The sequence below is a fragment of the Lynx rufus genome, unplaced genomic scaffold, assembly GCF_022079265.1.
Source record: "Lynx rufus isolate CCGP_SWC_20201006 ecotype Redwood Valley unplaced genomic scaffold, mLynRuf1.p SCAF_13, whole genome shotgun sequence".
NCBI lineage: Eukaryota > Metazoa > Chordata > Mammalia > Carnivora > Felidae > Lynx > Lynx rufus.
In genome coordinates this window covers 12,125,007-12,150,096 of record NW_025814827.1, presented here as the reverse complement: position 1 = coordinate 12,150,096, position 25,090 = coordinate 12,125,007, and the positions used below count along the sequence as shown (strand labels likewise).

The window sequence follows — 25,090 nt, the reverse complement described above, 5'->3', positions numbered from 1 at the left end:
CTGCAATCCAGGAAAGAAAAAATTGGTAAGTTCGATTTAATTAAAATTAAAAACTTCTGCTCTGCAAAAGTCACTGTTAAAAGAATGAAAAGACAAGCTACAGACTGGGAGAAATATTCACAAAACAAATATCTGAGAAAAGACTATTATCCAAAAGATACAAAAAACTTGAAACTAAACAAGAAAACAAACCTGCTTTAAAAATGGGCAAAGGAGGGGTGCCTGGGTGGCTTCATCAGTTAAGCATCTGATTTTAGCTCAGGTCATGATCTCACAGTTCATGAGTTGAAGCCCCACACTGGGCTCTCCACTCTCAGCACAGAGCCTGCTTAGTATCTTCTGTCTCTGACTCTCTGCCCCTCCTACCCTCTCAAAAGTAAACTTTTTTTTTAAAAATGGGCACATGATCTGAACAGACACCTCACAAAGATATACAGGTCACAATTAAGCATATGAAAAGATGCTCAACATCATATGCCATTAGGGAACTGCAAATTCAAACGAGGTACCACTATACTATTACAATGATGAAAACCCAAAACACTGACAATGCCAAATGCTGGTGAGGATGTGGAGCAACAGGAACTCTCATTCACTGCTGCTTGGAATGCAAAATGGTACAACCGCATTGGAAGACAGTTTGGCAGTCTCTTACAAAATTAAACATATTCTTAATATATGATCCAACAATCCTTGGTACTTATTCAAAAGAACAGACAACTTAAGTCCATACAAAAACCTTCACATAATGTTTAGAGCAGCTAAACATAGTAAATGTTTATGTGTGAAATCACCAAAAATTGGAAGCAATCAGGATGTCTTTCAATAGGTAAATGGATAAACTATGATATGGCCATGTAAAGGAATATTATTCAATGATAAAAATAAATAAGGTATCAAGCCATGAAAAGAAATAGAGGAAACTTAAAAGAATATTGCTAAGTGAAGGAAACAAATCTGAAAATACTATATATATGATTCCAACTATTTGACATTCTGGAAAAGGAAAAATTATGGACACAGTAAAAAGATCAGTGGTTGCTAGGGCTTCAGGGAGACAAAGGGAGAAAAGGATGAAAAGGTAGAGGGGATTTTTAGAGAAGTGAAACTATTCTAAGAATACTGTAATGGTAGATACATATTATGTGTTAGAAAACCCATAAAATAAGTAACACAATGACTGGATTCTAATGTAAACTATGGACTTCAGTTAATAATAATACAGTCAATACTTGAACAACAGGGTTCAAACTGCATGGGTCTACTTATACAAGGACTTTTTTTTCAATAAATATAGTACAATGTTGTAAATGTATTTTCTCTTCCTCATGATTTCAATATTTTTTTCTCTAGCTTACTTTAAGAATAGTACAGGGGCGCCTGGGTGGCTCAGTCGGTTGAGCGTCCGACTTCGGCTCAGGTCATGATCTCACAGTTTGTGAGTTTGAGCCCCGCGTCGGGCTCTGTGCTGACAGCTCAGAGCCTGGAGCCTGCTTCAGATTCTGTGTCTCCCTCTCTCTCTGCCCCTTCCCCGCTCATGCTCTGTCTCTCTGTCTCCAAAAACGAATAAATGTTTAAAAAAAACTAAAAAAAAAGAATACAGTACATAATACATACAACACACGAAATCTGTGTCAATTGTTTATGTTATCGGTAAGGCTTGTGGTAAACAGCAGACTATTAGTAAATACGTTTTGGGGCAGTCAAAAGTTACAGGCAGATTCTCAACTGTACTGGAGGGCTGGCACCCCTAACTTCCACATTACTCAAAGGTCAACTATAATTTTATTTTATTTTATTTTTTATTGATTTTTTTTTTTTTTGAGAGAGAGAGAGTATGTGCAAGCAGGACAGAGGGGCAGAGAGAGAGAGAGAGAGAGAGAGAGAGAGAGAGAAAGCACCTAAAGCAGGCTCCATGCTCAGTGTAGAGCCCAACTCAGGGCTTGATCCCACAACTCTGGGATCGTGACCTGAGCCAAAATCAAAAGTCAACTGAAATTTTAAATAGGCATATACTATTTTAGTTATTAAAAAAAATCATAATGGGTGTCTGGTTGGCTTCAAAGGTTCAAAGGTTTCAAAGGTTCAAAGGTTCAAAACCTTCCCATTAAAAATACAAGACACAACACTCATCCCAAGGTCATTACCTCCTGTCCAGCTACCATTCCCTCTCCCATAGGCCCTACACAACCAAACTGAAGAGCTGTCCTCACTCACTGTTTCCATCTCATTACAGAAAACTGCACAATAGGATTTTTAATCTCATTCCCCCCAAACGATTATTACCTTTCTCTTCTCCAGGTAAACCACAACCTTAAGGTTAAATCTGAAGAACACTTTTCAGTCCTTATCTTTTTGATCTCCTAACACTGGTGGCCTTTTGCTCTTTCTTAAAAAATTCATGGGGCACCTGGGTGGATCATTCAGTTGAGCATCTGACTTTGGTTCAGGTCAAGATCTCACAGTTCCTGAGTTTGAGCCCCACATTGGGCTTGGTGCTGTCAGTGCAGAGCCCCTTTTAGATCCTTTGTACCCCCTCTCTCTGCCCCTTCCCCCCTCATGTGCACACATGCATGCTCTGTCTCTCTCTCAAAATAAATAAACATTTAAATAGTCTAAGAAAAAAAATTATTTCCCCTTTGAGTTCATGCTATCATTCTCTTCTGACTTTCCTCCTATCTCTGTGTCTGCTCCTTCTTACTCAGCCTGTCCCTAAATTGTTTCATTTCTTCTGAATACTGGCCCAAGTCTCTCTTCTCATTCAAGACCACTTCATGGCTCCTAGACATGCATTCACGCATCACAAATTTGTTAAGCATTTATTATGTAAAAGACATCATTCCCAGGCACTGCTACATTATTCTAAGCACCAATATCATACATTCATTTACACACTGATGCATCCTAATTTACACTTCCAGCTATATCACCCTTCTCCTGAGGTTGAGATTTATATAGTCAGGGGCATACACAAGTTTTCTACCTAAATGAAAAAAATTCAGACACTTCAAACTGAACACCACCAAGTGAATTCATCTCTTAGCTTCCATTTCTCCCAACACCTCCCTCCTCCCTAAGAAAATTTCAAACCTACTTTATTTTCTTGGGATCTTATCTCAAAGCACAATACTAATAACCATTTACCCTGTGACTTAAACAAGAGACAAAAGAACTGTCAATTTTAGCTCTTAAATAACATTCACATCCATAAGCTTTCTCCATCTTGATTAATATAGCCTGGCAAAGAAACCAGCCTCCCAGAGGGATGGAACAGAATCTCTTAACTGATCTCCTTGCTCCAGGTTTCTCCTCTCAAATCTTACCTCTCCATAGTAATTTGTTCACCACTGTAGCGTGAGGAAACTTTCTAAAATGCAAGTCTGGTCACGTTATCCTCCAACTCAAAGGCTTTCAATGGCTTTTCAATGACCTCAGAAAAAAGGTATGATCTTTTAAGTGGCTTAAAGTCCTTCCTGATCTGGCACTTGCTTACCTCCCCAGCTTCAATTCTTTCCTTACATTAACACCAAACTTACTTCATTCCTTCCCAAAGACGCTCAGCCTGGATCCCTTAAATTAACTTAGGCTCTTCTTTAGCCTTTACCTTAAATGTCCCTTTCTCTGGAAAACTTTTCCTGACTCCTCAATTCCATGTAACGTGTACCTCGTATGTACTCTTCTAGCAGGGGATTTGTTAAGGCAGTGAAACTATTCCGTATGATACTATAATGGTGGATATATGTCATTATACATTTGTCCAAACCACAGAACGTACAACACCAAGAGTGAACCCTAATGTAAACTACAGGCTTTGAGTAATTATGATTTGTCAAAGGTATGTTCATCAATTATAACAAATTTATCACTGTGGTGGGGGATGTTGACAATGGCAGTGCTATGTATGTGTGTTGGGGGGAGAGGTGTATGAGGGGGTAAATCTCTTTACCTTCCTATTTTACTGTGAACCTAAAATTTCTCTAAAAAATGAAGTCTTAAAAGAAGATATACACTCTTTAAAATATTGTATCCACATAAAAGAGCTTTAAGGAATTAACAGCAATTAACTAAAGGAGTCTGCATAATTTTCAGCTGTTGACAAGGAAAAGTACAAGCACTTATATCTATTCAAAGTGGAGTTCTTAATTCAATCAACAAACATTTAATGAGTGTCTCCTATGTGCCTGAAACTAGGATAGTCACCAGGGATAAAATGGTGAAGTCAACATATATGTAGTTCTTGTTCTCATAAAGCTTACAGTTTAGAGGTGGCATCACAATAACAGGAATAAAAGAAATACAAATTTGGGCCATGCTACAAAGAAAAAAAGACCTGCTGAAATAAAGTTTATGAGGAAGTCAAAAGGGAGAGTTTTAGACAGAAGGGGATTAAGACCTTTAGTAGAAGCCACAATTCAACACTGTCCTTAAGGATGAGAAGGAGCCAGTCTTATCAAGAGCTACGAACAGAGTCTCCAGACAGAGAAACAGCCTATAAAAACAGACTTGGTGGAAGAAGACCAACAAGGCTGGGGATTACAGTTCTCAAGGTGAAGATACAGCAGGAGTCCACCATTCAGGATTTTTATAGATCATTGATACTGCAAGAAACCATTTAAGCATTTAAAGCCATGGAGTGACATTTATACATAAAGGGATTTAGATTTATAAAGGACATTTACATTTTCAAAATGATTAACTCTGAGTGCTATGTGACCTATTCAGTGAAATGAACCTGGACTTACTGCTGTGGTAAAAGCCAATTATTCCTTGCCATAGACGAGGAACTTGAAGCTCAGAGAGGTTGTAGTCACTGAGTACGTCACACAGTCAAACCCAGCCAGGAGTCCAAAACCTGAGCTCTCTCCCATCTGCCACACTTACCAAAGGACCCTGCCTGCACTTACTCACCCATTGAGCCCCAATGAATCAAAAGTTTACTGGTTCACAGCTATCCTCCTGAAACTATAAAAAAAAAAAAACCAAAAATGTGTAGTGATTTTTAAATATGTCCACAATTTTTTTTTAACTAGGAAGCCAGCCTAAGTCTCTGTCTCCCTTGAATGAATTAAAATTTCTTCTATTTCCCACACTATGTTCTTCATCACTTGAACATGATATTTATGCCCCCTTTTTGTAGCAGAATTTCTCCATGGGATCTCATTTGTGTGTGTGTGCGTGTGTGTGTGTGTGTGTGTGTGTGTGTGTGTGTGTGTTTTAATGTTTCTTTATTCTTGAGATAGGGCATGAGCGGGGGAGAGGCAGAACAGGGGAGGGGCAGAGCGAGAGAGGGACGCAGAATCTGAAGCAGGTCCAGGCTCTGAGCTGTCAGCATAGAGCCCCACGTGGGGCTCAAACTCAGGAGCCATGAGATCATGACCTGAGCCGAAGTTGCACGCTTAACCGAGACACCCAGGCACCCCTGAAATAGAATTTAAAAAATTAAAAAACAAAACAAAACTCACTGATGCAGAAATTATAATGCTGAGAAGGACCAGATATCAATATGATTAGTCATGATCACTTCAAAGGTATGTGGTGGTAAAGTGAATAGTGGATATCCCATCTAAAGGACAGATATCTCTCAGCTCCTGCTGACTTCTACCATGTAAGAATACAGCGCCAATGTTACCAGCACTGTTTTTACAGGAGTTGTTAGTCACTGAAATTTCAATAAAATCTCATTTTTAAATTTTTTTTTTTTCAATGTTTATTTATTTTTGGGACAGAGAGAGACAGAGCATGAACAGGGGAGGGGCAGAGAGAGAGGGAGACACAGAATCGGAAACAGGCTCCAGGCTCTGAGCCATCAGCCCAGAGCCCGACGCGGGGCTCGAACTCACAGACCGCGAGATCGTGACCTGGCTGAAGTCGGACGCTTAACCGACTGCGCCACCCAGGCGCCCCAAAATCTCATTTTTATATGCTGGCAATTAATTATTTTAGATTTTAAATAACGTCCAAGACATCTGTTTACAACCTCTGATCTAAAGTTGTTCAAGTGAAATACAGCTTTTAAAGTCTTTAGCATAAATAATCTCCATTGACAAAAACAAGGATGGGAACCCACAAAAATAGTACCGTGTTTAAACTAAAAAGTACCTGTTCACTCCAACCCCCTCCCAAAAGTCTCCTCATGAAAAGCAGAAGTCTGAAATAATGATGTTTTCTACCAAGAAGTTCAGAATATCATGACTAGTACTATTAACTATATAAATTTATTTCTTATTCAAGGAATATTCCCATTTCTAAATTTCAAATCCAAATGATAACAATTTAAGGTGGAATTCAAAGGAAATGAGCAGCATTCAAAACCAAAGTTTATTCCATATCAGATAACGCAAGCATTTACATGACAGAGGGTTTATAAAGGAAAAAGGCTATGTTACATCATACAAAATTAAAAGCCTACAAGCTGCTTCTGATACTGAGCTAGCTTATGGCCAAAGACATCACAAATTTCAGTTAAAAGCATCTGGTTTGAGGCCCCGGTGTGGCTCAGTCTGTTAAGTGTTCAACTCTCATATCGGCTCAGGTCATGATCCCAGGTTGTGAGATCCAGCCTCGCACCCTGCTTGATTTTCTCTCTCTCCCTCTGTCCCTCTCCCCTGCTCATGCTCTCTCTCTAAAAATTTAAAAAAAAAAAAAAATTTTTTTTAAAGCATCTAGTCAAAGACTTAACAATTACCCTAAATAGTAACTGTCTTTCGCTTTCTGAAATCCTTATTCTATAACATGTTTTTCTCACCTCATGGAGCATAAAGGCTTATAACAGGAATGTTCCCACATTCAGCTTTCTCTCTCTGTTTTATGCATAAACTAGCTACAAAAAAATCTGGTTCTTTCTCCCAAAGGTGCCAACAGCTAAGCTGTTTTCATCTCAGGTACATACTATGCTCTCACTTGGTACCTGCAAACTAAGCTTTTTTTTTTTTTTTAATTAAAAAAACTGTTTTAATGTTTATTTATTTTTGAGAGAGAGAGAGAGAGAGAGAGAGAGAGAGAGAGAGAGAGAGAGAAACAGAGCCCGAGCAGGGGAAGGACAGATAGAGAGGGAGACACAAAATCTGAAGCAGGCTCCAGGCTCTGAGCTGTCAGCATAGAGCCCAAAATGGGGCTAGAACTCGCAAACCGTGAGATCATGACCTGACCTGAAGTTGGACGCTTAACCAACTAAGCCACCTAGGCGCCCCGCAAGCTAAGTTTTAAAACTCAGTTACCCTGAAGTTTAAGACAGGGCTGCACTTTAATCATAGCAGTATGAAAGGCACTACACTATTATCTTCCACTTGCTTTTGTCATGAATGAGTCTCCATTTTCCACTGTTTTTATTGGTAACTTGAAGAGCTGCTGTTGAAAATCTGCTGCAATATTAATACAAATATTAATCAATTTTTATTTAACTTTTGTCCAGTGTCAAATAATTATTTGTTAATCACTGGCTAAACATAAAAGCAATTTCACCCATCTGATTAGAATGTTTAAAGTTATATTTATCCCCCTCTTTCCTTCAAAAGGCCATCATCTGCTTATTCTCTCATTTTATAGCTTAGACGGTAGTACAAAAGGAGTAGTTTCCTTCTAGTATTCTTAATATAAAACCACTCTTTCTCAGTAGATTTTATTAATCTCTGCATATACTTTATAGGACATAATGAAAACCTGAGATAGTTCACATCTGTCAGACTGTAGAACAGTGACAACTATAACATCTAAAATTTATTGGGCCCTTTTGTGCCAGGCACTTTTTAAGTGCCTTAAATATATTAATTCATTAAATCCTTCTACAACCCTAGAAGATAGTAAAAGTTTTACTATCATCCTCATTTCATGCAGGAGGAAACCAAGTAAGGTGTGCCTAAGATTCACAAAACTGGGAAGCAATGGAGCCAGTATACTTGGGAGCCTGACTCAAGAGTCCTTTATGAACACTATACTGATAACTAAAACCTACAGGAAGAGAAGCATATGTGCCCTATGATAGCATACTCCTGTAGCTAGAGGTTTAAATGAACCCCATCCAACTTCTTAATGGTTAAGAGTCATCTCTGACTAGCACAACAAATACAGAGATTATCACAAGAAAATGTATTCTTTTAGGAAATATGAGTACATCTGCATGTATAAGTATATTCAAGTTTTGTCAAGAAGATGATGTTGAACATGTAAGGTAAAATTTATTACTATGGAGTCCAATGCTTCATAACATGTTAGGTAGAGTAAATTCTAAACACATAAAAGTGTCTTAACCATTAGAAGTTGATTAATACAAAATTTAATATGGAATTCTTTTGGTCATTTCAATTTCTGTGATATCTAGAACCATGGCCACTTTTCCCTGTAATCATTCTTTAAAAAAAAATTTTTTTTTTAATGTTTATTTATTTTTGAGAGAGACAGAGACAGAATGTGAGTGGGTTAGGGGCAGAGAGAGAGGGAGACACAGAATCCAAAGCAGGCTCCAGGCTCTGAGCTGTCAGCACAGAGCCCGATGCAGGCCTCGAACTCACAAACTGCAAGATCATGACCTGAGCTGAAGTCGGCCGCTTAACCGACTGAGCCACCCAGGCGCCCCAAGCCTATTCTTTTAAACCTAAGAAAATATGTCAAAATTTTTCTGACACAAAATGATCATCTGCTACTGATATTTCAGCTTTTCAGTATTCAGTCAAGTTTTATTATTTTTTTTTTAAATATTTACTTATTTACTTTGAGGGAGAGAGAGAGAGGGAGAGAGGATCCCAAGGAGGCCCTGCGCTGTCCGCACAGAGCCCGACACAGGGCTTGATCCCACAAACCGCAAGATTATAACCCTAGCTGAAATCAAGAGTCAGACACTTAACAGACTGCACCATCCAGGCGCCCCTAAAATTTTATTTTTATTTATTTATTTTACCTTGTTTGAAACTAGCCCACAACCTATATACCAGACTATAAGCACTGGGAGGCCAGCTTCAGTGTTCTTTTTCCTCCCTCTATGATAACGAAGACCAGCATTCAGATCTAATGAGAAGTTCCAGCTTCAAGTTTGTAGGCTTAACCTTAATTAACAGGTCTGATTTTAATAGCAGTACAAGTGAAAAGGGGAAAATAAGGTTAGTTAGTCTGCCCAGAAATTTATAGATTCACACCTAAAATTTCAGATAATAATTTTCAGAATTGTATTCAACATTATAGGAAATTTCTTAGGCATATCCATATAAATTCTACAACTATTTTAAAAAATGAAATGAAGTATATTGACAGGAAACAAGTCCAAGATGCATTAATTTCTCCTCCCCCCCAAAAGTAAACTCTAAAACTTTAGATTTCTGTATTATCCCGTTTCTTTTTTTTTTTTTACTTTAAAAACTGTACATTTTAAACAATGTTATATGGTTAATTGGTGTTTTCTTAAATATTTATTTTGAGAGAGAGAGAGAGGGGCGCCTGGGTGGCGCAGTCGGTTAAGCGTCCGACTTCAGCCAGGTCACGATCTTGCGGTCCATGAGTTCGAGCCCCGCGTCGGGCTCTGGGCTGATGGCTCAGAGCCTGGAGCCTGTTTCTGATTCTGTGTCTCCCTCTCTCTCTGCCCCTCCCCCGTTCATGCTCTGTCTCTCTCTGTCCCAAAAATAAATAAACGTTGAAAAAAAAAAATTGAGAGAGAGAGAGAGAGAGAGAGAGAGAGAGAGAGAGAGAGAGAGAGAGAGGCACATATGCCAGAATGGGGAAGGGGCAGAGAGAGAGGGAGAGAGAGAATCCCATAGCGCGACACGGGGCTCAATCTCATGAATTGTGAGATCATGACCTGAACTGAAATTGAGTCAGACACTTAACTGACTGAACCACCCAGGTGCCCCTGATCTTGCTTTTAGATTCAACTCTGATACAATGAATCAAGGAAGAACCACAGGCCTAGTTATTTTATCCTCATTCAATCCATTGCAAGCAGTTCATTTCTCATTTCACCATCTTTATTCCTGTATCTTTTTGTTCCAGCCAGACATGAAATAGCAGGAAGACAAAAGGAAGCTTTCCAAACTCAGGTGACCTTCCTAAAGTGTATTTTAACCATGTATTTCTGAATATACAACACAGAATTTTAACACTGTGCTATATACATAGTGCTGGATACATTTCCATAATTGTTTCTTCCTACAAAACACAATCAAAATATGAATGGCAAAAGCCCATTTATTTATTAACAAGTATTAATTGACTGCTTTCTGTGTACCAGGTATTAAGATATACACTGGCTAAAAACACAAAATACATAGCTTTCAACAGTTTTAAGAGGGGAGCCTGGGTGACTCAGTCAGCTGAGTGTCTGACTTTGGCTCAGGTCATGATCTCACAGTTCATGAGTTCCAGCCCTGTGTGGGGCTCTGTGCTGACAGATCAGAGCCTGGAGCCTACTCTGGATTCTTTATCTCCCTCTCTCTCTCTGCCCTTCCCCAACTCCTGCTCTATGTCTCTGTCTCTCTCTCTTAAAAATAAATAAACACTAAAAAAATTTTAATGGCTTTAAGAAATATGAAAAGGGTTCTTACAGATGTGCAAGAGATATTGGCAGTATAAGGAAGTATAGACAAGGAACACCTAACAATTTAGTGGGTAAAAATAGTTCTAAGAAGAATGAGATTTAAATTGTGTGTGTGTGGCGGGAGGAGTGGTGTAAGGGTTCCTGAAAAAAAGTGTAAGAAGAGAGAGAAAAGGCAGCAGAGGAAAAAAAAAATACGTACAAAGGAATGGAGTCAAGAGAATGTAGTCTCTAATACAGCTGTTCTCACAGCAGGGTCCCTAGGTGAGGAGCATCAACATCACTCAGGAATATGTTAAAAATGGAAATTTTGGGGTTGGGATGAGCACTGGGTGTTATACATAAGTGGACATATCACTAAATTCTACTCCTGAAACCAATACTACACTCGATGTTAACTAACTTGAATCTAAATTTAAAAAAAAAGAAAAGGAAGGAAGGAAGGAAGGAAGGAAGGAAGGAAGGAAGGAAGGAAGGAAGGAAGGAAGGAAGGAAGGAAGAAGTGGAAATTTTGGGGCCCACCCCAGATCCATTACATCAAACTCTGGAGGTGGGGCCCAGCAATCTGTGCTTTAACAAATCATCTGCGTGGCTCAGTTGGTTCCTCTAGGGGAGTGTGGGTGGCTCAATCAGTTAAACATCTGATTTCAGCTGGGATCATGACCCCACTCACGGTTTGTGAGTTTGAGCCTTGCACTGGGTTTTGCGCTGACAGTGTGGAGCCTGCTTGGGATTCTCCCTCTCTCCCTCTATGCCCCTTCCTCACTCATGCACATGCTCTCTCTCTCTCTCAAAATAAATAAATAAACTTAACCCCCCCACACACACAAATCCCCCAAATGACTCTGATATACACTAAACTCTCAGAACTACTGATCTAATCTGATCAAGGAACTGTAATTAATATTAAAGCAAAGAAAGCAGACAACTGTCAGAGGTCAAACTGCACAAGGCAGTGTATGTTAACATTAAGCCCTGAGAAGTTTGGGTCTCTCTTAATTAACACTGCCAGAAACAACTAGAAAATAGACATTCTTTTCAAACTTTCATGGGATATTTATGAAAGTTAGCTTTGTGCTATGGCCAAGAACGACTAAGATTTATCCAAATTTTGATGTTGCATTTTCATTATTATTGAATTTTAAGTGTTCTTTTAAAAAAATTTTTTTTAATGTTTTTTATTTTTGAGAGAGAGTGAGACAGAGCACGAGTGGGGAAGGGGCAAAGAGAGAGGGAGACACAGAATATGAAGGCTCTGTGACCACACAACCTGACCTGGGGCTCAAACTCACGAACTGTGAGATCATGACCTGAGCTGAAGCTGGATGCTCAACTGACTGAGCCACCCAGGCACCCCAAGTTTTAAATATTCTTAGAACTCCATCATAAATTCTTCTGTAACCCCAGTTATTTACAAGTATATATATATATTTTTTCAGACATTTTTTTAAGGTTACTTTTTAAAAAACAGAGGTCCAATTTAGTTTGCATTGTCATCAGAGAAAGTGATCTGAATGTCATATATTCTTTGAAATTTGTTGAGATTTTCAGGGGCAGTTTTTAAGGTTAAGTAATTATCTACTGCACTACCTGAAATTTTGGATTCCACACAGTAGCAATTCTATGGTATTGATTATTTAAAATTTGAATTCAGCGTGGGGCACCTGGCTGGCTCAGTCGGGTAGCCTGCTCTTGATTTTGGCTTAGGTCATGATTTCATGGTTTGTGAGATCAAGTTCCGTGTCAAGCTCCACGTTGGGTTCTACGCTCAGTGCTGAGCCTATTCGGGATTCTCTCTCCCTCTCTGCTCCTCCCCCGCTTGCACACACTCTTTCAGAATAAACAAACATTTCAAAAAATTTTTTGAATACAATATTCTATATTCACCCAGTAGTTCAAGCTTGTTTATTGTGTTGTTCAAGTCTTTTATCTCCTTACCAACTTTTTTGGTTTTATTAAAATCTATTATGATGGGGTGGGGGGGGCACGCCTGGGTGGCTCCATCAGTTAAGTATCTGACTTTGGCTCAGGTCATGATCTCATGGCTCGTGAGTTTGAGTCCGTGTTAGGCTCTGTGCAACAAGCTCAGAGCCTGGAGCCTGCTCTGGATTTTGTGTCTCCATCTCTCTCTCTCCCTCAAAAGTAAACATTAAAAAAAATTTTTTTAATCTGTATTGGCGGTACATTTGTACATTTATCCTTGTAATTGTTATTTTTAGTTTATGTATGTTGAACGTGTGTTATAGGGTACAAATAAAGTTGTAATCCTAGTATCTTCTGGTAAACAAAGCCTTTATTATATAAAGTGGCAGAGACTGCTGGTGATCTGTTCCAACAGTCAATCTCTCTTCTTTCCTCAGTAAATAAAATCCCATTTTGCTCTAGGCAGCAATATGTTTGCCTAAAATACATTTCATAATGGTCTTGCTAAGTGGAACTTCAATGAACCACATTTAGAGATGGCCTAATAGCTTGCATAGGCTCCACACCCATCCCTCATCCTTCCTCCTACATGGAGTCTGTGAGAGTTGGTGCCCAAAGCAGCCATCTTACCATAAGGTTAGCCACAAAAGATGGCAGCACTGAAAACACTCAGCGAAGTATCCTGAGACTTTGATGATAAAAATGAAACCTCCATAATCAGCCCTAGAATGTAAATCTCTAGACTCTTTCAAGGCAGGAGGAAGGGGTAATATACACCTACCTTCTTTAAGTCACTGTTAGTTTCTGCATCTAACTAACAGAAAAAACCAATTCACATCTGAAACACGGATTCGGTTTAATAGTGCTCCTTTCCCTGAAGTAATTTTATTATATTAATGTAACTACCAATTTCTTTTGGTTCCTATTTTGCCAGGTATAACATTTGCATCCTTTTTATCTTCAACTTTCCTCTGTTGTAATATTTTAATCTCTTAAAAACCTTATGTTGTTGGGGCACCTGGGTGACTCAGTCGGTTAAGCATCTGACTCTTGATTTCTGCTCAGGTCATGACCTCACAGTTGAGGGGTTTGAGGCCCAAGTCGGGCTCCATGTTGATGGTACAGAGGCTGCTGGGTATTCTCTCTCCCTCTCTCAAAACAAACAAACTTTAAAAATATTGTATATTTTTAAAAAACACACAAGTTCGTTTTAGCTTATGTTTTACATAGAGTCTGACAATCTTTGTCTTTTACCTAGAGCATTTGATCCATTTACATTCATTACGATTAGTGATCTATTTGGCCTTATTTTTACCATATCTTTGTCCCACTCTTGTTTCTTTCTCCTTTTTTTCCCATATTATTTGAATTCCCCTCTCCTATTCCACTTGCCTTCTAGTCAACTTTTACTCTTTCAGGGACTACTCTAGAAATTTTTAAATGCACATATAAAGTTTCAAGCTATATGTCTCTTACCCTTTTCTCATTTGTCTACACGTAGAATTTTGTTTAGATATTGAATTCATTTTTTATTGCTGCTGTAACAAATTATCACAAACTCTGTGGCCAAAAAAAAAAAAAAAAAAAAACCACACAGATTTTTTATCTCACAGTTTTGGAGGTCAGAAGTCCAAATTGGATCTCACCAGGCTAAACTCAAGTTGACAGGGCTGCATTCTTTGTGGAGGCTCCAAGGAAGAATCCATTGTCTTTTTCAACCTCTAGAAACCACCTGTCTTCCTTGGCTCACAGCTCCTTCTTCCATTTTCAAAGCAAAGAATGTAGCATCTTCAAATTTCTCTGGCTCTCCCGCCTACTGTTTTTCCTTACAAGGACCCTTGTGATTACAATGGGCTCACCAGATAATCTAGGATAATCTCCCCATCTCAAAATCCTTAATTTAATCACATTTGCAGAGTTCCCCTGCCATTTAAGGTAATGTATTCACAGGCTCTAGGAGTTAGGATATCTCCCTGCATAACATTCCTAATTACTTCTTCAAATCTGTCTTCTACTTCACCAATTCTCTTTTCAATCCAATAGGCTATTAAACCTGCCCTTGAAGTTATCACTTTAATTATTATATTTTTGTTTCTGGATTCTAATTATTTTGGATAATCCTTTGTCATAATTTCACTTCTCTCATTTGCTTTATCAGATACATTAAGCACATTTATTTCTGTATTTAGTATCCAGTAATGACAATACTTGAACTCCCTGTGGGTCTGATTTAGATATTTTGTTTTGCTCATGGTAACCTGTTTCCTCATGTGCTTTGTGTAAGACAGCTCATATTCTCTGGAATATATCTTTGGTAATTCTTTGAAGACTCTGAGAGGTTATTCCTCCAGAAAGAATTTGGATTCATTTCTGTCTTTGCCAGGGCACAATACCAAGCCATAATCACTCAAAACAAGTCTCATCTTAGAGATTTTTTGAAGTCACAGAGGTAGTGAAGTCTCAAATCTCTATGAGGACATGTTTCTAATGATAAACATTCAGGGAAAACTTTTTTCACCCTCTGTTTATATTCAAGGCAAAGAAGGATAAGTTTCTGTCTCTCTTTGCTAGGGTGAGTTTTTTTCTGCTTCTCCCTTTCCTAGTGGGCATATAGCTTTTTGTGGATTCTCATTTTAGGAAGGTGGATCTCTGGCCTGACTTCCTGTAATGCATGGCTTCTATTGTCTCCTGAGTCCCAAGTGTACCTCTTAAAAACTGAAAACACAAGTCATCTGGAACTAGTAGATGCCTTCAGCACAGCAGTCATCAGATGCTTCTAAACCTCTCCGAATTTGGGCTCTCTGTGTTTTGTTTTTTTCATCTTACTTTTTGCTACTTCAACCATGACTTTTTAAAGTTTTTAAGGGGGCGCCTGGATGGCTCAGTTGGTTAGGTGTCCGAATTCAGCTCAGGTCATGATCTCACCGTTCGTAGGTTTGAGCCCTGTGTCAGGCTCTGTGCTGATATCTTGGAGGCTGGAGCCTGCTTCAGGTTCTGTGTCTCCCTTTCTCTCTGCCCCTCCCCCACTTGTGCTCTGTCTCTGTCTTTCAAAAATAAAAACATCAAAAAAAAAAAAGCTTAAAAAATAAATCTATCATTTTTAGCTGTTTAATAGTAGGAAGATTTTATTTGCTTTTAAAGATAGCATCCCTTGGGAAAAAAACAGTCTCCTTTATCATTGGAAATAAAGTAAATGTATACCTCTATTCTAAACTGATAATATAAGATTATGTTACACCAGTGGTTCTGAAATTATAGCTTTCTTGTGTTATTTCATTTCCTTATTCTTTTTCACTCCTTCGAAGTTCCTTTCTAAGGGGTGTCCTTTATCAAATAATTATAAGGAAGTATTACTTCATAGTCTTTACCATCCATTTCTAAGACCCCTAAAACTTTCCCAGTATCTCTAACTTTTAAAACAGGGCTTTATAGGGGCACTCAGCTGGCTCATTCAGAAGAGCATGCAAGTCTTGATCTTGGGGTTGTGACCTTGAGCCCCATGCTGGGTGTAGATATTACTTAAATAAAACTTAAAATTTTTTTTAAACATGGCTCTACAGATTATACATATGTATTTATGATATTACAAAATAATAAAAATTAAGTATGGTATACTTACACACATAGTGCAAGTAAGAATGGAAAATAAAAATGATTTCTGTGCTAGAATTGTAAAATTCTCATTTTCTTTTCATTTTTAAGTATTTTCATTACATTACTTATGCAACAAAATGAATACTACCACCATTTTAAACTAACTAGCTCTCCTTTTCTATACTAGGTTGAAAAATTATTCATACAAATATGCTACTTAACTCAACCCTATCAGCCATTCTCTCATGTAACTGTTTTAGAATGTTAGTAAATTTCTGTAGGCAGCCAAATGTAAGCAACAGTTACCATATAAAGTTTGTCAAGCTGCATTTTAATTTCAAAGCTATAGAAAGACAACTCACTCTCTGTGGCTGTCAGATCAGCCACAAGTGTATTTTATGGGCAAAACCAATGTAGCTCCAACATCACAATCTGCCAATCAGGCTGAAATCACAAACTGGTAAATGACTACTTCAATGCACCTCCTCTGTAAAGAAGAAGTTAGGATGGCTTCATAGCTCAAAGGTGGGGGAAAGCACCAGACTCACAAAAGGGTTCCATGGTAAACAATGGACAGAGAATCTAGGGAAACAGTAACCTTTGATAAGGCCTCAATTTCTTTATTGCTAAAACAACAATGATAACCACAGAAAAACAGCAAAACTGATCAGAAATCGGGGTGATTAGCTGGCTCAGTACAGCATACTACTGTGGGTCTTAGGGTCTTGACTTCAAGCCCCATGTTGGGCATAGAGCCTACTTTAAAAACACACACACACAAACTGATCAGAGAGGTGGGGCAATCCACCAAGAGGGCTCTTCCCCCTTCATTCTGTTCTTCCTGTCAACACGTTCAAAGCAGGTGGAGGTAAGTAGGTAAAGTAAGAAAAATAAGCAGACAAAAGACAACCATAACCTCTCCTCATATCCACACAGAGGGCCAAGAAGTTTCTCCTGTTCTTGTGCCTGCATACCAAACAACAAAATTCTCAAAAGGACTTGAATTTGTTATGGCTTGACAGTTTATATTTATTGCTACTGCAGAAAGACCCAGAAATTTCTCCTTTCTTTCCTGTGACTCCATACTGAATTCACAAGAATCCATTAAGAATTCTGAGACGTCTATCTGCAGTAAGAGTCTCTGACTGGGAAATAAACCCTCAGTTGAAAACCCAGTGAAAATACTAAAAGATAACGTTTGAGAGAAGCAGATGAGGAAATGCCTCCCCAACACCTCAAAGGAGAAAAAAGTGCTGCTAACTCTGTATTCAGTATCATTACACTAAAGTAAGGGACACGCATATCAGTTTCACTTTGAAACAGTAAAAACAACGATCAAGAAGAATGTTTCTTTAAAGCCAAGAAAAGCAAAATGGGAAAAGAAACAACTGGCAGGCTCACTATGAAGAAGCAAACAAAAACACCTAAAAATCCTTATTTTAACATTTCTTTGGGAGCCATTAGTTCAACCCTTCTTTAGTAGCTTGCTCAGAACTCAAACATACACACGCCCACAGGATTCCCATGATTCTGGGCCAAATTCAATTATCAAGACAGTGTAGCGAAACAAAATTTTGTACATTTGGCTGCATCAAAGTCCATGTCTAAACCAATGTTTTATAATTCTAGAGCAGAATAAAATCCTGTTACTCCAAAGATAACTCAGTTTCACTTGTCCCCTTTTCCTTTTCTACCACCTGTTAATGATCATAAATCATTTTAATCAGTTACATAAAATCTTTAGTCTCAAAAAAACTAAAGGACAGTATCTGATTATTCACAAAATTCCTAGGGTAAAAGTGAAATTTAAACAGAAAATGAAAAACTTCCTTTAATGAGTTATTACAAGATTAAAGTAGTAACATATTAATCTTGAGATTTTATCTTCCCCACCTATCACTCACACACCTATCTAACCTTTCTACTCTTTCCCATAATTGGCAGACCTTATCCCACCTTCTAATCTATTCATGTCTCTATCAATCACAATTCTGTCTAATTAAGTACTTCATATATACATATATGTGTGTGTGTGTGTATGTCAAACTATGTGCACAGATATAATTATCTTTAAGTATAAGAATCCGTCATTAGTCTAATCAATAGGAAATTATGTCCTGAACACTAAGTTTATCCTTTTAAACCCGAAAAGTTTAGACTTACATACTTAATACTAAAATACGAGCTACTACAAAAGTAACTTAACTAAGAGTCCTAGACAATTCAAAAAGAAATATGATATAAATATTGGAAAGGAAGAGAAAAAAAAGAGAAGAGATAATAATTTTAGAGCATACGCTCACACATGGGCTCTTAGGCAGCCAAACCATGACATTATGTGAATTTAACCTTTTTGATGACTGAGAACAATCACTATATTCTTCTATGAAAAATTATGTCATCCAGCCCTAATGAAGTCTGTATGGCCAAATGGTGTTACTATACTAAATGGCCCCATGCTACTAAGTTTTGTGTTTTTTAAAAAAAAATTTAATGTTTATTTTTGAGAGAGGGAGAGAAAGAGTGTGAGCAGGGGAGGGACAGAGAAAAAGAGGGAAACACAGAATCCGAAATAGGCTCCGGCCATCAGCAAAGAGCCCGATGCAGGGCCTGAACTCATGAACCACGAAATTATGACCCGAGCCAAAGTCACTTAACTGACGACTGAGCCACCCAGGCGCCCCTACTAAGTTTCAAGACTAAATGTTTTTCTTCTTGAATCAAAAGTCACTTCTCCCAGCTGTTGGTGCATTCAGCTCTAGGAGCACCTTTAATTTGCTATGAGCAAACCTGTTAGTAAAGTTAGGAGACTTAGTGAAGTCAGAGGAACATGCTCCTGTAAGCTTCAAAAGTATACTCTGAAGAAAAGAGCATGAGTTTTAGGATTCATGCTTTTAAAATACATTCTTCCTAGCCCTCACTCAAGTTCTCCACTATCAATGAGAATATATGATACTCCTAGGGAAATAAAACTACAAGAGTTCGTATGGGTATAAAACTGTGATTGGATAGGAGCACCTGGCTGATTCAGTTGGTGGAGCATTTGACTCTTGATCTTGGGGTTGTGAGTTTGAGCCTGAGCAAAAATCAAGAGTCCAACACTCAACTAATTGAGCCACCCAGGTGCCCCCCAAATTAATACTTCATAATTCAACCTCCCAACAATAAATTTATAAACAATAAATAAATAAATAAATAAATAAATAAATAAATAAAGGCTTATTACAAAATAAGTCATAAAATGTTGGGGGAAAAAAGAATTAAAACTTAAATTTTTAAAAAAAAAATTTTTTTTCCCAACGTTTATTTATTTTTGGGACAGAGAGAGACAGAGCATGAACGGCGGAGGGGCAGAGAGAGAGGGAGACACAGAATCAGAAACAGGCTCCAGGCTCTGAGCCATCAGCCCAGAGCCTGACGCGGGGCTCGAACCCCCGGACCGCGAGATCGTGACCTGGCTGAAGTCGGACGCTTAACCGATTGCGCCACCCAGGCGCCCCAAAACTTAAATTTTTTAACCAAAGAAAAAGAATTCAGGGCACCTGGGTGGCTCAGTTGGTTGAGTTTCCAACTCTTGGTTTCAGCTCAGGTCATGATCCCACGATTCATGAATTTGAGCCCCGCGTTGGGCTCTGCACTGACAGCACACAGCCTGCCTGAGATTCTCTCTCCCTCTGTCTCTCTGTCCCTCCTCCACTCTCTCTGCCTCTCAAAATAAACTTAAAAAAAAAAAAAAAAGGGAAGGAAAAAGAAAAAAAGAAAAGAGAAAGAAAAAAAATTCATTGTCCTAACTTGGCCCACATAAAAACAAATCTCAACAGCCCTGAAATCAGTACTGGTGAGTTTGGCAACTTAGAAAGATTTAAAGTATGTTTAGTAAATGGGCAGCAGTATTTTAATACCAAGGATGTAAACCTTAGTTTAATCATAGCTGAGTGCATAAAGAGGTTTATGCTGTCAGTACTGTCCTAGCAAGAAGGACACAGCACAGCCTTACATACCAAATGATTAAAAATGTTCAGTTTAAGAAAAAAACACTAATACATAACTATTTATACACTAAAAATACAAAATGTTTTTATTTACTATTTATCATACATTAAGTAAAATGTTAAGTCGATTTATTTAATTTATATTAAATATACAAATATAGTAATAATGTAGATATATTTCATGAAATACTTGTGTTTAATCATTCTCAATTTTTTTAAGCTTATTTATTTATTCTGAGAGAGTATGCACATGGATGGAAAGACAGAGAGAGGAGAGAAGAGAATTCCAAACAGGCTCTGCCCTGTCAGTGCAGAGCCCGATGTGGGGCTTGAACTCACAAACTGTGAGACCATGCATGAGCTGAGCTGAAATCAAGAATTGGACGCTTGGGACGCCTGGGTGGCTCAGTCGGTTAAGCATCCGACTTCGGGTGGGGTCATGATCTCCCAGTTTGTGAGTTCGAACCCTGTGTCAGGCCCTTTGCTGACAGCTCAAAGCCTGGAGCCTGTTTCAGATTCTGTGTCTCCCTCTCTCTCTGCCGCTCCCCGCTCACACCCTGTCTCTCTCAAAAAATTAATGAACATTAAAAAAAAAAAAAGAGCTCGACACTTAACTGACTGAGCCACCCAGGTACCCCTCAGATATTTCTACAGTAAATACTTAGATCCTACTTTAACCATATTAGTCCTTACCTCCCTCATTCAACAATCATCTTGATCACATGCCCATTTTTTAGATCTTAACGTTTTTATCTTTTATGAGCTCAAAAAGGACTATTATGACATTCTTCATTCAGTAAGTTATACTGAAAATGCTGAATTTAAAAGCAACAATTTGGGTATGTTTTAGCTTGAAGAGTTTTATTTGGTTCTTTCTTGTATCTTGTATCCGTTTCTGTCCTCAGTATTTTCACATTTGCCTTTAAATCCTTCAACTTTTTGGGGCACCTGGATGGCTCAGTCGATAAATCTGACTTTGGCTAAGGTCATGATCTCACAGTTCATGAGTTCAAGCCCCATCTGGGGCTTGCTGCTGTCAGCCTCTTGATGCAGAACCCGCTTTTGATCCTCTGTCTCCTCATGCTGCCCCTCCCATGCTTGCTTTCTCTCAAAAATAAATATTTTCTAAAATCAAAAAAGAATAAACATTTAAAAATCCTAAAAAAAATAAATCCTTCAACTTTTTAATAAATGTTTTCAAAGTCCTTGAGTACTAACTCTATCATCTCAGCATTTCTAGGTCTGTTCCTATTGCCTGACTTTTGTTCTAGTTATAGATTATACTTTCCTGCCTCTGTGCATATCTAATTAGCTATTAGGATATTTAATAATATTCAGGATATTGTTTCCTAGAAGGTCAGAAAAAGGAAGGGGTACCTAGAGTCTCCTCAGGTACTGTAATGCTCTGTTTCTTTACATGAGTGATGGGAATGCAGTGTTAACTTTAGTCTTTACACATGACCCTTTATATGTATGTACGTTGTAGTTCTTGAAAACATATCGTAAAAATAAAGCTGGTTACTTTGAAGAGATTCAGTAGGAAATCTAAAAAAGGAGGGGAACAGGGGGGCACCTGGGTGGCTCAGTCGGTTGAGTGTCCAACTTTGGCTCAGGTCGTGATCTCACGGTTCGTGGGTTCGAGCCCCGCATCGGGCTCTGTGCTGACAGCTCAGGGCCTGGAGCCTGCTTCAGATTCTGTGTCTCCTCTCTCTGCTCCTCCCCTGTTCACACTCTGTCTCTCTCTCTCAAAAATAAATAAAGATTTAAAAAAAAAAAAAAAAGGAGGGGAACAGGGAAGAACATCACCAAAAATGGCAGAGTAAGGAACTCCAGGGCTTCACCCCTCCACAAAAAAAAAAAAAAAAAAAAAAAAAAAAAGCAACAAATAAGCGGGCAAAGGCTATCAGAATCAACTTTTGCAGAACTTCAGAATCTAATCAAAAACTTAAAACAACAAGGGAAGGCTTTGTAAAGAAAGAAGCTGCTACATTGTAATAAAAGAGTGTCAGGGTTTTAAATCACCTGCCTCTCATCCTCTACTCCCCAGTTCAGCAGGGCAGTGTGGATAGCAGCTGCGTTCCTGGTGCAGGTTGATAGTCCCAAGGGAGAAATACAAACCTTAGTCTCCCAGAACTGTGATTGAATGTTATGACCTGACTGGCAGCCAGCTTCCTGGAGGACTGGCACAAGGACTTTGCCTTTGCTTTGCCTGACTTGGAGCATTTCCAGAGCAAGCAGCCTGGGTGGGGTAAAGGAAAATACGGAAGGAAGAGACTGAGAAAGGAGGTATGTGGGGAGAAATGGTCTGTGTAAGCTCTGAGATGTAAAAAGGAATCTAGAAGGATATACCTATGCCCAAGGCTAGACAGATGCACAGAAAAGGCCTAAGAAGACCCTAAGCTTTCACTTCTAGCTTACCTTCAGGCTACACACAAACAGGGAGTAAAGGGTAAGGGAGGGTTGTAAACAGCTTGGTCTAGTGTTGAAGGAATACCCAAACATGGAACCATTTAGTCAAAATTGAAAGTATTATTTTCTTTTTTGGGTTATAGGTATTTAAGGAAATTTGGTCAAAACATTAGTTGACTATTAAGCTAATGAAACATAGACTTCAACAGCCACACATAACCAAGAATACATACTTTACAAAAATAGAAAATACACGAAACAACAACAAAACAAACAGTTAACACACAACAAGCTGCAACAAAAACCCCCGGAGAGGAGAGGAAATCTGATGTCTAGAGTTGATCCATAATAATAATCAAAATGTCTAGTTTTCAAAAAAAAAATTATGAGGCATACAAACACAAAATAAAATCAGGCTCATTTGCAGGAAAAAAAGAAATATAGAAAATGTCGCCAAAGAAGCCTGGGCAAAGGAAACCACAAAGAACTAAAGGAAGCCAAGAAAACAGGATCTTACCAAGTAGAAAATATCAATAAAGAAACAGAAATTATAAAAAAGAATCAAATTGAAGGGGAGGGTCAAAAAGAAAACAATCAGATTGAAATTCTGGAGCTCAACAGTATAGTAAGTGAAATAAAAATTAACTGAATGGTTCAACAGCAGATCTGTGCAGGAAAGAGAAAAAAAAAATCAACAAACTTGCAGACAGGTCAATTAAGATTACCCAGTCAAAGGAAGAGGAAATAATGAAGAAAATGAATAGAACCTAACAAACCTGTTGGACCCCGTCCAGTGTACCACCATAACACATGCTAGGAACCCCAGAGCAGGAGGAAATGGGTAGAAAGAGTATTTGAAGAACTAAAGGCTGTATATTTCCAGAATTTGATAAAAAACCTGAATCTATACATCTAATCAACCAATTCCAAGCAGCATGAACTCAAAAGAATCAACACCAAGACACATTATACTCAAATTGTGAAAATACAAAGAACCTTGAAAACAGGAGGAGAGAAGAAATTCATTACATACAAGGGACTCTCCATAAGATTAATAGCCAATTTCTCATCAGAAATTATAGCAGCCAGAAATGAGTGAGATAACTCATTTCAAGTGTTCAAAGAAATAGTCAGCCAAAAATTCTATATCCAGCAAAACTTCTTCAAAAATGAAAGAAAAATTAATAACATTCCCAGAAAAATAAAAGCTAAGAGTAATCATCACTAGCAGATCTACTCTACATGAAAAAAAATTTTGAGAGAGAGGGCACAAGTGAGCAAGGAGCAGAGAGAGAGGGAGAGAGAGAAAGAATCCCACAAGGGGAAGGAGAGGGAGGGAGGGAGGGAGAGAGGGAGAAAGCAGAGCTCATGCTCACCCAAAATGGGGCTCAAGGTCATCTGAAGTGGGGCTTGAATTCACGAACTATGAGATCATGACCTGAACCAATCAGATGCTTAACTAATTGAGCCACTCAGGAGCCCCCCCTCTTCCTTTTTGAGAGAGAGAGGGCACAAGTGAGTGAGGGGCAGAGAGGGTGAGAGCGCTCTATAAGAAATTTAAAAGAGGATTCTTTAAGGCTGAAATGAAAAAGTACTAGATAGTAACAATCATACAAAGAAATAAAGAACAAAAATAAGGATAGCAACACAAGTTCATATACAGACTACTATTATTGCATCACTGGTTTTTAACTCTTTTTTGGCTTACATGATTTGAAAGAAAAATGCCTGAAGTAATATGTTTTTATAACTAAACATCTATTTAATGGAAACACAGTGTATAAAGATGTAATTCTAACACTAACAAAATGGGGGGGGGGGGTGGGCAGAGCTAAATAGGAGTTTTTGCGTACTGCTAAAACTAAGCTGAGATGTAAATTCAAACCTGACATCATAAGACTGAGATGCTAGTTGTAATCCTTAGAGTAACATCAAGAAAACAACTTTTAAATATACAGAAGAAGAAGAAGAAGAAGAAGGCGGCGGCGGCGGCGGAGGAGGAGGAGGAGGAGGAGGAGGAGAGAATAAAGCAGTACACTAGACAAAACAGTAACTAATTGCAAATGAAAGCAGTGATAAAGGACCTGAGAAACAAAAAAAAATATATATATATATACATATATATATATATATAAAACAGAAAATAGCTAAATAGCAGAAATAAGTTCAATATAGCAAAAACTCTCTCCTTTAAGTTCCTTTAAAAGTAAATGGATTAAATTCTTCATTTAAAAGAAAGATTAGTCTAATGGATTAAGAACAATCCAACTAAATGCTGTTTATAAGTCACCGGTTTATATCAAAAGACAAAAGAGTTTAAAAGTAAAAGGATGAAAACAGATAGACCTATCAATTATAAACATAAACACACCAAACAATAGTTACAAAATATATGAAGCAAAAACTGACAGAATTAAAGGGAGAAATTGACAATACTACCTTAACAATTAAGAGACTTCCACTCCATTATCAACAATAGATAGAACAATCAGACAGAAGATAAATAAGGACATAGAGTATTTGTACAATACTATAAACCAATTAGCCCTAACATATACAGAACATTCCATCTGATAAAGCAGAATACATATTTTTCTCAAATGTACATGGAACATTCTCCAGGAGAGATAATATGTTAGGATACAAAACAAGTTTC

At 38.1% G+C, this 25,090-nt stretch overlaps 1 protein-coding gene and 1 non-coding gene across 5 annotated transcripts in view; both read right to left on the bottom strand.

Moving 5' to 3' along the window:
* Positions 1 to 25,090, bottom strand: part of CSNK1G1 (casein kinase 1 gamma 1) — a 165,479-nt gene that overhangs the window by 122,436 nt on the left and 17,953 nt on the right. The gene's annotated exons all lie outside the window — the stretch shown is intronic.
* Positions 8,893 to 9,026, bottom strand: LOC124509025 (small nucleolar RNA SNORA61). The gene has a single exon (XR_006961385.1). It is a non-coding gene; the product is annotated as a small nucleolar RNA SNORA61 (small nucleolar RNA).